Raw genomic sequence first — 12,838 nt, forward strand, 5'->3', positions numbered from 1 at the left:
AGAAATGGTCTGTCAAATGTGTGAAAATTGTGTCATGCAAGTAAATAAAGACACAGTTTATAATTCTCTGTAAGGATGAGGATAACATTTGTTCTGGAATTAAACAATAATGAAACAGAGGCTCTGCTTTGTGCTTTAAACATAAAATGGGGTTATAATGGAAGAACAATTCTTTCATTACTGATATTATGAAATAGCTGAAATGGTTAGCTTCCCCATAGTGTAAAAAAGCCACTTCTCAAGCAGATAAATGAAGGCAACACTCTTGAGACTGCAGTTTGTAATCTCTGTAGCATTATCAGCCTTTGAGACAGAGGGAATTTTATCCTCTTTTTATTGTTATAAAATAAAGCTTCTTTTAACAGAAATCTTTCCTAGTTAAAAAAAATATATATATATATATTAAAAATATATATATATAAAATATATATATAATATATAATATATAATATATATAATTATATAATATATATAATTATATATATATAATTATATAATATATATATAATATATAATATATATATATTTATATATTTTTTTCCATATGCAATACTTATCAGAGCTAGAGTCCAAAAGGCCAAACTAACACTTCTAGAATTCTTAAACTATCTTTCATCAGGTTATGTCAGAACTCAAAAGAACTGGAACAAGTGAGTGAATAATAGCTCATATCATGGCATTATTTGGATGTTGTGAGTAGAAATGCGTCAAGCAGCATGATTAGAATTTGTTGAATATATTTTTATTCTATCCCTCACTCAGTAGCATTTTAAATGCCATGGTATCCTGCCTGGCCTCCAGCTGTCACTCTAGAAAGGCACGGGTCTTCCACAGATCCTCTGTCATTTTTGCCAGCCTCATGGAGATGTCTTGAACACTCTCAATGTCACTGCATTTATGCAATTGATTCTCCCTGGGAGTGTTTCTGGGTTTCATTATGTGCTTAAACAACAAGGAGGAAACACTAATGAAGTAAGAAAAAAGATGTAGTCTGACCAGAGAGTCAGGGACTTGGAACTTGGCTTTCATTATGCCTCTATGGGAGCACCTGTATGTTCCCAATGAGAAAGGTGCCTGGATCCTTGTGTTTAGGGTTCAACACAGTTCAATACACCCAGCTTTTGCAGTGTGTTACATGTAAAATGTAAAGCTTGGAAGTGGAGACAGAGGTAAAGGGATCTACATCCCTTGGGTTCCCAGGAGTAGAGACAGAGATACGTCCTTGTCCATGTCCAGCCTGTATTTTAAGAGCAATTCCATGGTCATTGTTTACCCTCTGGAGGGCACTCTGGAACAAAATTAGAGCAAACCGGATTAACTTCAGGAAAGGAATAGAGAGTTGCCTTTAAGTGTACCTCCAGTTTGGTTTGTGTATCCACTCACTGCACACTGTGCCTAGCCTGGCTGTCCCCTGTATTTCTTTGTCCTTGTGGAGTTATCACTGGACTACCATTGGCTGTACAGAAGAGCCTGGTGGAAAGAGCCTTCAAAGGGTTTTGATGTTGCTTTCCACAAAAACAAATATTTATAGCATATAGGCTGGCTGTGAAGATAGTATACACATGAGCAGTGAAATCTCAGAAGGACCTGCAAGCTCAGGTGCATATGGGCTTAATTATTCTTCTAGTTTATTGCCCTATCCACTAGCTTGGATCTGCATTGTGTGGGAGAGAGAAGTTGTTTTTTTTCACTTATTGAATTACTTGCTGAAATGAATTTTTGATGGCAAGCTGACAGAAATATCCCTACACATCTCTTCCAAGCAGGGCTGTGCACAGGAGATGCCTGCTGTTTTGCAAGGTATGCAGATGGGTGTGATCACCATCATTGACAGCATCCTCACTGGAGCTGGCAGAGACAAGAAAGAATGTCAAGGATCTTTATGTTGGGATTTTTTGGTCTCACATATTACTAAGGTTTCATTTTCATATATTTATCCAATTCTGCTGAAAATTGCCACCAGCTAAAATCATCCAGGCTTGGATTTTGTTTTGGCATTTTTCCTAGTCTCTTGCCCATATTTTTCTGTATTGCTACTTGCTTTAGAAAGGTGACAATGGGGTGCCAAAATGAGTCACTATCTTTCAAAGGTCAGCTCAGAGAAAGAGTAGCCCTACAGGCCTGATCCCAGCCACGCTGATAAGTGTCCTGTACATCTCTGGACCTTTTCAGCCTGGAAGGCTGTGTACCCTTGCTTCAGCCCCAACAGAAGCCATGTAATGGAATGGTACCCATCGCTTACTGTCCGATTTGCAAACAATGTGCCCTGTGAATGCCCAATCTGCATCAGAGTACTGTGCCAGTCACTCCTGGCCTTACTTACAATGAATCTTTAGCTCTCATGAAGTACTAAATTCCCATAAATGATGATGAATTTGCTGTCCACTCATTCTTTGTATGAGTAGAAATTCAGGAAACATAGTGCGTGAGATGCTCTTGAACAAACAGCTCTTCATGACATATAATCTGTCCACCCACAAAACCCTCCTGAGTTGCCTGGAAAAGAGAGGGCTTTTGAGCATGACTTTGGGCTAACTAGGTTGCCCTGAGAGAATAAATGTGATCTGCAGACCCTAGCTGCCATGATTAACAATATGCAGTTAATGGATAGGAAGGATCAAGCATCATCAGAAACAGTCCTTTATTCTCCCTAAGCATTTAAAACTGTATCTCAATCATTCCAGCACAAGAAATAGGGCTGAAAAAAAGTTTTTATATAAGTAATTTCAGGGGTTGCACTTCCTTCTAGAATGACAAACTGCTGCACAAGGAAAACAGATGAAATTATATGACATAAATTTGTGGTTTACTGAAAACCAAAATAAGCAATTTGAGTCAATTAGGTATGTGCTACAAGTCATTCCACTGTGTGTTTTACAAGTGAAATTTTCACTCTCCTGACACAATCTATATATTCTGCTACAACTGTTCAAATGGGTTATGACTTTCTTTTCTAAATCAGTAAAATAAGCATCCCTCAGTCCCTGGCAACAGCAAATGGAGCCAGTATTTCTGCTGCTGTCTGCCACCCCACGTGATCCATCCTTCATACAATCACAGCACTGGCAATGCTGAGCAGGAGCTTCACAAGAAAAAGAAGACTCCAAACCTCAGCAAAACCATTCAGCTATGTGTGCCCTGGGGTCACAGCCATGGAACATGTCGGGAGACCAGCAAAACACTGCAATTCCTTTACGGGATATCAAAGGATCCTTTATCTTGCTATAACCATTCATGGACCCCTATCACTTTCAGATGATGGCAGAAAATCGTTGGCACTAAAGTCCCTACTGTCCAGCAATGACAAAGAAAACGTCACTGCGTATCAATTGTCTTGTGGCAATTGTCACTGAACACTGACAGCATGCAAAGTGCACTGCCATTCCAATTATTAAAAGGTCTTTTAGTCCAACCTGGTTTTCCCAAAGGTAATTGCTATCAATTTATTTATCTAGTTTTTCCTAATTACAAGAAGAAATAATGGCTTAGTGAAATGCATTGGCATTTCATAGTGTTTTCGGGGGAAAAAATCCCCAGAAATGTAGACAAAATATGTTTCTTTAGTAGAATATGATAAGTCATTCTCTATTGATTTAGAAACTTCACTCAAGGAAAGTTTTGCAGTGTTTAAAATGAGATTGAAAAGTGAATGCATTGGATTTTTTTTATCTGTATTATCAAAGTCTAGGGTTGGTTTTGATTCAGTCTTCTTTTTTTTCCTGATGAAACGTTTCATGTTGTAATGTAATAGAATTAATAAGATCTGATACACTGACTTTTAATGAAATTTCATTTTTCAAAAATAGGCACATAAAAATGTCTCCATAATAAACTTAATTAGAGAAAATAGAAGATTGTATTATTTCATCATTAATACAAAGAGATGGATAATTAGGAGGATGCGATACGCATATTGAGTGAAACCAACCTTCTGCAGGAGGCTGGAGTATACAGACCTTCTGTGGGATGTTATTTAAGCCAATATATAGGACTCCAGGCCCCATCACTTGCTATGGTTATAGTACTCAATACTCTTTAAATGTACTTTTCAAACTCAGTGCTCTCTCCTCCCTTTGGAGAGGTATGCTGCTGATGTACTTTGGCCCATCCAGGAAGGAAATCTTTTGCCTCATGGGGCCTTGTGGACTACTTGCTGAATAGTTTTGCCCTCTCCTGTGGGGACTAGTGTAAGCTAAGAGACATCACTGGCACCTCCTATGGTTGATCTCCACTTCATATGTTTTTTCAGCACTGAAGAAATGGTAACAGTGCTTATATTTTAATCCTTTCATAGCCTGCTTGTGACACCGAAGTCCACAAGCTCTAAGTTATCACAGTCCCACTGATGACAATTTATACCAGGTGAGGAGCTGGCACTTTACAATTTGTTTTTTTGGTCATCTGGTGCAGATTATCTGTACCCAAAACATATTTGTATTAACCATTCTGTTCCAATTCCTCCCCAGAAGAGCCCAAAACATGTTGCATTTTCCTTTTTTGTTCAGTCTCCCTTCCAGTTCCTTAGCCTTTCACTAAAGCTTTACTTTCTTGGTTTCAGTAATTTTCCTGACATTTTTCTTCATTTTCTTCTGTACTAGTATATCTTCATGTGCTTCTGCAATGTTATTGTCAAGGTCTTATTTCATTATATAACTCTTACTTACATCAGTTGATACACTGCACATGTCAATACTTTTATTATCCAGTTTTTACCACAGAAACAGTAAAAAGCCCTCTATTTAGCTTGATACCATATTATTTGTAAATGTAGTACAAACTGTGGTGTTCAAAATGTTGTGTTGATGACTGAACCAGTTGCTGTTTTGCTGGAAGATGGAGCAAATGGAGCAAATTAATTTTCTGATGCAATCAGAATGAAAGGCAGCTTTTCAGCTGTTGAGGGTGAAATTCACTCCTGTTCACAGGATCTGTACAAGGACCTCATTTAAGTTTAGCCAATGTGTGAGACCTTGTATAGGTACTTTACATTGACGGAAATTTATTGAGCTGATTTGTTCTGTCTATTATATTAGTACTGTTCCGAATATGCTAAGCTCTCATTGGTGAATTTTCTCTAGTAATTCCATTCTTTTTACCTTGTTACCAATTTTATGATTGATATTAAATTAGTCCTATCAAGGATGGTAGCTTCCCAACCTGTCCTAAAATATCCCCAACTTATTTTAAGAAAATATCCCCAACTTATTTTAAGAAAATACAGCCAATATATTTTAAAATAAATGTTTTAAATTATGCTTATATTAAAAATGACTATTCTTAGTAACCAACATTCATAAAAAGACTATATCATAATAAAGTAGTGTAACAGTATTTGGAGAAAAAGTAGCTAAAAAAACATTTGCATTTCAAGCCTACAAACAACAGGGTTTTGAGAAGTGGTTTGAGAACTCATTGTTTTCCAAACTGAGGTGCCAGAGTTAACTTCTACAATCACTTGAAACCAGTTTTTCTGATGGTTCCACTGTGAAATAGTCTGCCATGTAGTGGGATTTTTGCATGCACTTCTTTGGGTTGGGGTGTTGACTTTTTTGCTTTTAAACAATCATCATAATTTCAGGCAACAGCAGTAAGACAGCATGCTACACCCTATTTTCACAAAGACCGGACAGGCAGTTGCTGTTCAGGGAAGCACTAAGAACTGAAGGTAACTTTAAATGCCTGTGAAACATAGTCCTGGATGTGCATTCCTGGGGTTAGAATTTTACAAGTGAGCCTCTCAGTTTCATCCTGCCACCCGTGTTTTCAGTAGACAATTCCACGTCCTTGCTTCCAAACCACCTTTAGCAGTGCACCTCTGCCAGTTGACAGCAGCCCTCCACAGCACACAGACACTTTGCAGTGTCAAAAAGCGTACCAGTATTTTGAGATCAAATTAATATTTCCCCATTTAAAATTTTGACATTGTGAAAAGGGCTCTGTTCCAACTGATTGCTGCTGTGAATTGTTCCTTACCCCTTATAGTAAGTCATTAATTTTATCATTGCTCCTCAGCAGATATCTCATGACAACAGGCCTGTAGTCATACCTTACTAGCAACTTCATTGATTAAATGTTCATAAAGCAACAGCTGTGGGGAAGGTGTCTATCCCTCAGTCCCTGGGTTCATTTCATGCTTGTTGCTGTGAGACCACAGCCTGGTTTTGCTGTACTTTTGGTAGTGGCCCCAAGGTCTGGCTGCAGTTCCTACTGCAAATCTGTGCACAGCTTGGAGCTGCCAGGTCTTCCCATCACTTCCACTCTCTGCAGAAACAGGCTGCTGATCCTGTTTCTCAACAGCTTTCAGTAAGCTCAGATCTAGAATCACAAAATATATTCTTCATATTCTTGCTTCTCTCTTACCTCTCCCCCCAACCTGCTCACTGTATTTTATGGGGAAAGTTTGGTGCCGAAGACTAATTCCTAGAACAGGGTCTGCTGTGAGAAATCACAGCTGGAGGCAAGCTCTGAGTTCTCTGACTACCTGCTTGGGACTTTCAGTAGCTTCTCTCCCCAGATGACATTTTTGCACTGACTTTTGCAACCCCCCTTCTTTCTGTGGGTGCTGTACAGGGTAGCCTCGGCATCTTGCTCCAGGCTCTGAACACCACCACAGATGTCAGACATCTGGAAAGTAAGCATCATGGCAAGCATTCAGACCTCCCACATGTGAGCACATCATCTAGATGACTAGATTTGTATGACTAGAACACTAAGGAAAGACGATATTTTTTCTCTCCGTGTGTGGTATTTTTCTCCACAGCCATATGATAACACTTCTATAGTGGGTCTCTCATATGATTTTCCACCATGAACTTGAATTCCCTGTCTTTTTAGAGACTCATTCATATCCCCCTTGCATCCAAGGAGAAATAACTCAACCCCAATGGGCACAGATAAAACAGCTGTTATCAACCTATTTGGCTGGGTTTTTAGCAGATTTTGAACTCTTGGGGAAAGACTGGGGCAGTGGAGGATAGTGGTACAGGACAGCATGCATTAGGTTTTCTTCAGCATTTAGAAGTATCAGTCTACCCTATCTGGTTACAGTGTATAATTCAATTAGCATTGTCCCTTAAATGCCTGTCTGCTGAGTTATCCAAACTTATTCCCTGTTTACTCCTGTGGTCCCCTTTATAGATGCATTTCCTGTTGCCATTAGTCTCTATCTTTTTCTGTCATTTTATTTCTCTGCTAGAAGCCATATAATTCTTATCAGCACCCATAGTACATCATCCAATCCTCCTTGTATTGTATGGTGCTATCAATATTCCATTCTTATATGTTTTTAATCTCAGACAAGAATATTGTATCGTCTTCACTCTGATAAAAGAAATGTAATATTTTTTGTATGGAAACTATTCTGTAATCCACATGAATATACAAGAGATTTGTTTTCTGTATTGAAAAGAGATCTTTTTTTACAGTATCTTTAGATCAGAAAAGACATTACATTTTTTAACATGTTTTTCTCCTTAAAGGATGAATTTAGTGCTCATGAAAGCTGCCACATTGACAGCTCTGAGAAAAGAAGCCTATTTAATTGGCCATGGAAAAGATAAGTAGCAGCAGTGTAAGCTAGACTGCTTATGCATTCACCTGGAAAAATCTATGATCCTGCTTCCATTCAAGTCAATGGTAAAATTCCCTCAAACCTGGTGCTTCATTTGGCTTCTGAGCCTGCCCACAGAAATAATCCCTGTGGCAATGGTAGATGTTAGGTATTCTTAAAATTCTTCTCCAACTGGAGATACCATGAATATGTTTGGAGAACTGAACACTTTTAATGTGGCCACATCTCTGGCAGCTATCAGTCTATGCCAGATTTGCATCACTGACATAGAGAAAAGAAAGGGTATAGCTCTTTGCCACAATTTCAAGCCCCCCTGATGATTTTAAAACTGATGGTATTAACCATGCGTGATATATTACAAATCTCCTTTAAAGTCACTTTTTAGCTGTAAAAGGAGTGAGAGATTTTATCAACAAATATGGTGTCTACCACTGTGGTTTGTAAATGTTATGCCCAGAAGAAATCTTATTTTATAAACAGATGGATCCTTTTTACTTGATTCACTAATGCTTCACAATTAACTAATTAACAGGTTTATTGCCAAAATTAGCAATAAAAAGTGTTCAGGAGTTTTGACCAAAGCAGTCTTTGGCAATTACATAGATGCAAAAACAATCTGCATGATAGTTTGAGGCTAAACATTCCTCAGATCAGAATTTAACCTGCTGTTTTCAAATAAAAGTTGACAAATAGGAAACCAAACCCTGCAGATTTCTTCAACCATTTCATATTTGAGAGCCTCAGTCTTAATTAGTATTAATTACAGGTAACACAACAAAAGTTTGAAGGGGTGATTATGCTTTTTCTAGACAAACAAAATAGTTTAATGTTCTACATGTTAATGGACTAGCTTCTTCATTAGTATCCTCTAATGACATAGTTCTGGGTCAGGAATCATTGTGTTTTTCATATATAAATATTTATATTTATATATAAATATAAATATTATATAAATAATATTTAGTTTTAAAGGGCACCATATCCTATAGAAATATATAGCACAAGAGACATTTAAAATCTCATTATTGAATATTACAGCAGACAAGGAAGAGGAGGAAGTCTCATAAAAACAGATTACTTGAGTAATCAACCACACAATTTCCTTGTAAAAAATCTTTCCCTTTCAACCTTATACACACAAAATGAAAATGAACAGAGTTTTAAAAATGAACAGTTTTAAAAAATCATATTCATTTTGTAGATTTATCTCCTGTATTGATTAATAGATGTAGACCAGAGATTTACTCACTCTTGGCCATTTATTTGAAAATAAAACATACCCTAAAGTACAAAATATACATGTAGTCAAGGCAAGTCATAGTCAAGTCAAGAAGAGAGTAATTTGCAGGTATACAGTGTCAGTATGTGTGTCCATCCATATGTAGCAATTCAGTAATGATTTATTATACTACCCAGTCTGACCCATTATACCTTCTTTTTGACATTGCATCTTGCAAACTGTTTATATTTTTCTTTCTGGACAAGATCTGTCTGTACAGTTTACAGAAGGTAACACTTAAACTGATATTGTATTTTGCAGAGTGCTCAATTTTTAATACAATGGATGGAGAATGAAGTACATAACTCTGTTACCATGAGTGGGAGTTATTATATTCCATTTTCTACAGACTACAAAAATAATGCATTATTATTTCCTTCCATTTTCTACCCATGATTTGCTGGTCTATTTACATAGCTGATAAATAAAACTGTCATATAAGTGACCAAAAGGACAAAATGTTTTTCTTTTTTGAATAAGGATATAAAGTCTATATAACATAAATAGTTTGTTACTTGTATATCAATATTGCATTGTAATATATCAATATTGATATATTCATCAACATTCATTCAATCTTCATCATCATCAATATTCATCATACATTCATTCAAGATATCAATATTGCATTTTAATTATTTAAAAACAACAATAAAAAACTATTGGAAGACTTGTTTGGACTTAGAATTTTGTTAAACTGAACTATTTTCTTAAATGTAAGATAAAGCCATATATTTTCTGATTACAGCATTTGATTTCATTGTTACTCTAATTTTTATTCCTTTCTAAAGGACTGTTCATTTTCTAACTTTAATTTCTGTGAATGAAATATAGGTATACATTTGGACTGGTTTTGAAGATAGTCCTTAATTTTATATTTAACAGTGTTAACATATTTATTTATCTTACCGTGTATGTTAGGTTACAATTTTAAAGAAGTACTTTGTATTGTGGATTCATTTAATGAACTGAAGCATATCTACAGTAATTTATTCACAGTGGGCCTCTTTTGTTTGTATGTATTAAAGAAGGACTCTGCATGAGAGGTAATAAACATTGGGGAAGTTTGGAACTGGTGTAGATTGCTAGAAGTTTGATTCTTTAATGTTCTTAGCATACGTACCAACCAGAATATTTTATGAAGAGTGCATGTACTAAAAGGCAAAATTTCAGTTTATGTCAGCTTTCTTTTAAGTGGAGGATGTTATCATTCTGTTAGAAAGGAGTGTTATAATAATAGAAACACCGAAAGATTTAAATATAGAGAGATGGACAGTGCTATAATATACAATTTATCCTATTTGATACTTGTTAACAAGGGCAGTGATCCATGAAGAAGATTCTTCCTTGAGTTTTTGTGTCTGAGCTTAAATTAATGGTTTGGGAGTGGAGTTTATTACTATGTGCTATATAGCTAGCAATCGTTTAAATTCAACACAAACTGCAAATGGACTGGAGTTCTCAAGGTGCCTAGTTATGGTTGTGATTGGCAACCAATCATTTCTTTCTCATTTTCATTACAATATGTCATCAGAAACGCAAGTTTGTAAGATGCTTCTTCTGTTTACCATATGTTTTATATTCATGAACCCAATCACAGAAAAAAAAAAAAAAAAAAAAAAAAAAAAAGTAACTTAGCAATACTACTACCTTTTTCAAACATGAAGCAAGTACATACATTAGTTTTCAACCCATCTGACCTTTAAGGGTTAGTAAATGAGAAACAGACATCAGCAAACAGCATCTGAACCTTTAGGGACAGTTGATGTAATCATATGCCAGTGTGGCCTGCACATCAATATAGTGATTCCTAAGAATAATAGAGATATTATGTTAGTGAAACAGAAATCATAGAATGATGATCTGAGGATCAGCAAGAAGTAAGGTTTTGACCTTGAAGAGGTTTAAAAATGCCTTCTGAACAGCTATCTGGGACATAATTAAAGGCATTTTAACATGATAAGCCCTGAAGAATGCAAACCATCATCTGTGCACATTGAAGAGTAAAAGATATTGCTTTTATAGCTGTGGAGCTTATGGTCAGAAGTGATATGAAATATTGGAAATGTGACAGTTTTATAATAATTTTATACTCATTGTAATAATTTTCATTTGCAGCTTTTTGCCAGTGAATCTCTGGACTGGCATTAAATATTTCTCACTCCAGCTTGCTCTGCAATATTGGAACGTCTCTGTGGCCCTTCTTTTTTCACATAACAGTGTGCATAGAAGTTGCAAGCAAACAGACATTAAGATGATGCCTGTTATTCAAGCTAACAAAAGAATAAGGGATGAGAATTCCCAAATACTTTTTGTTAAGTTTCTACATGAAGAATTCACTGGAGTCTATTACAAAAATGCAACTGTGGTATTTCAAGCAAGAAAATAAATAAGTCTGGTTGACTTCTGCAAACCAATTATTGCCAGAAAATGGGAAGATGAAAAGAAAATATGTAGATGAGGAAACTCATAGTACTTTTTTTTTTCTTCTTCTTTGAACTCTGAAGCAGTCTAATCAATATCCCCCACAACACATGGAGAGCACGATGTAATCTAGCTCTTCTGTAAAACACAGGATGGACTATGTTATCTACTCTGTGGGTTCATCACAATAAAACTGAAAATAGTGATACATTTCATGTTAATTTTTCTTCTACTGAGAAGTATGAATAAGTCCAGAGCAAAGAGTTCAACCATGTAGTTGAAACAGAGGTGCTTTTATTATTGCCGTGGAAGTACCATGTAAGTTGCCTGCCTGTTTATGACTGATAACTTTGGCTCTTAAAGTGACTCCCTGAATGCCTCTCTTCACTTAGTTAGGGAATTATTTCTCACAAGCTGTAGCAGTATCTCTTTTCTATATTTAAATTTCTGTAATTGTTCCTATATCTGACTGTAGAGCTAAACTTTAGTCAAAACATTGTACACTATGCAATTAAACCATTTCCATTGTCAGTTTAAACAGTTGCTCCTTTCTTTAAATACCTTAACAGAAAATTCAACCTCCAACTAGCTCTCAAACTCATAATCATACTCATTATTTATCTTAATAATCATTATAGCACATTTGGTCTAAATCTCTAATTCATTGACACCTGTCTGCTGGGAGAGATTCCATTTGTAAATGTTGCATACCTTTCATTTTGGAGGATATACGGCAAAAATGTCCTAAAATCTTACTACAGGATGATAAATCACAGTCACTGATATCACAGCTGATGAATGGATTTTATTTAAACTTTTGTGACATCAAGGTTTGTGTTAAGAGCAAACATGGTTAAGTTAATCTCAGAAAACCTTAGAGAGAGGTACAAATAGATATATTTATGTGTTTCAGCTGAACTACAGCATTTGATAAGCAACCCAAAGCAGTACAAAATGTCTTAAATGGACGATTTGGATCAGAGAATGGAAGAGGTGGCTGTCACCCATAAGATGAACTCATCCAATCATGTTCAGAAATTTGGCAAGAGCCCTGACACAAAGGAGCCCAATTCTGCATCTGCATGGAGCATCAAAGCCTTGCTCCTTGTGGGTGAAGCCTCTCAGGAGTTACTGCCTAACCCTGAACCAATACAACCAGAGCAGCCTATGCCATGGACTTCAAAAGCTGAACCCCATCTGAGGTGAGAAGTAGGCTATGTGTGTTTGGGTCAGTGGTGACAGGAGCCAGGTAAACAGTTTCCACTAAACAGACAAATATTCTCAATCCTTCACTTACTGAAACATGAAATTCAAGTTCGTTATGTTTTGGTTTTGGTTTTGGTTTTGTTTGTTTGGTTGCTTTTTTAATCAAAATCATGCTGGAGATGTATTCAACTGCTCACAACTACACCAAATCATTCAAACTCTTACTACAACTGGTTCTGAAAAGAACACTGCTGCCTTCATTTACACCCACTAGGAATCTCCCAATTGAGTCACTTCCCCCAAAAGTATACCAGATTCCTAAGATGCTAGATTATTCTGAAAGATACTGTAGAGTCTTG

This window comes from Aythya ferina (genome assembly GCF_964211825.1).
Source record: "Aythya ferina genome assembly, chromosome: 4".
In the NCBI taxonomy this organism is placed as follows: Eukaryota; Metazoa; Chordata; class Aves; order Anseriformes; family Anatidae; genus Aythya; species Aythya ferina.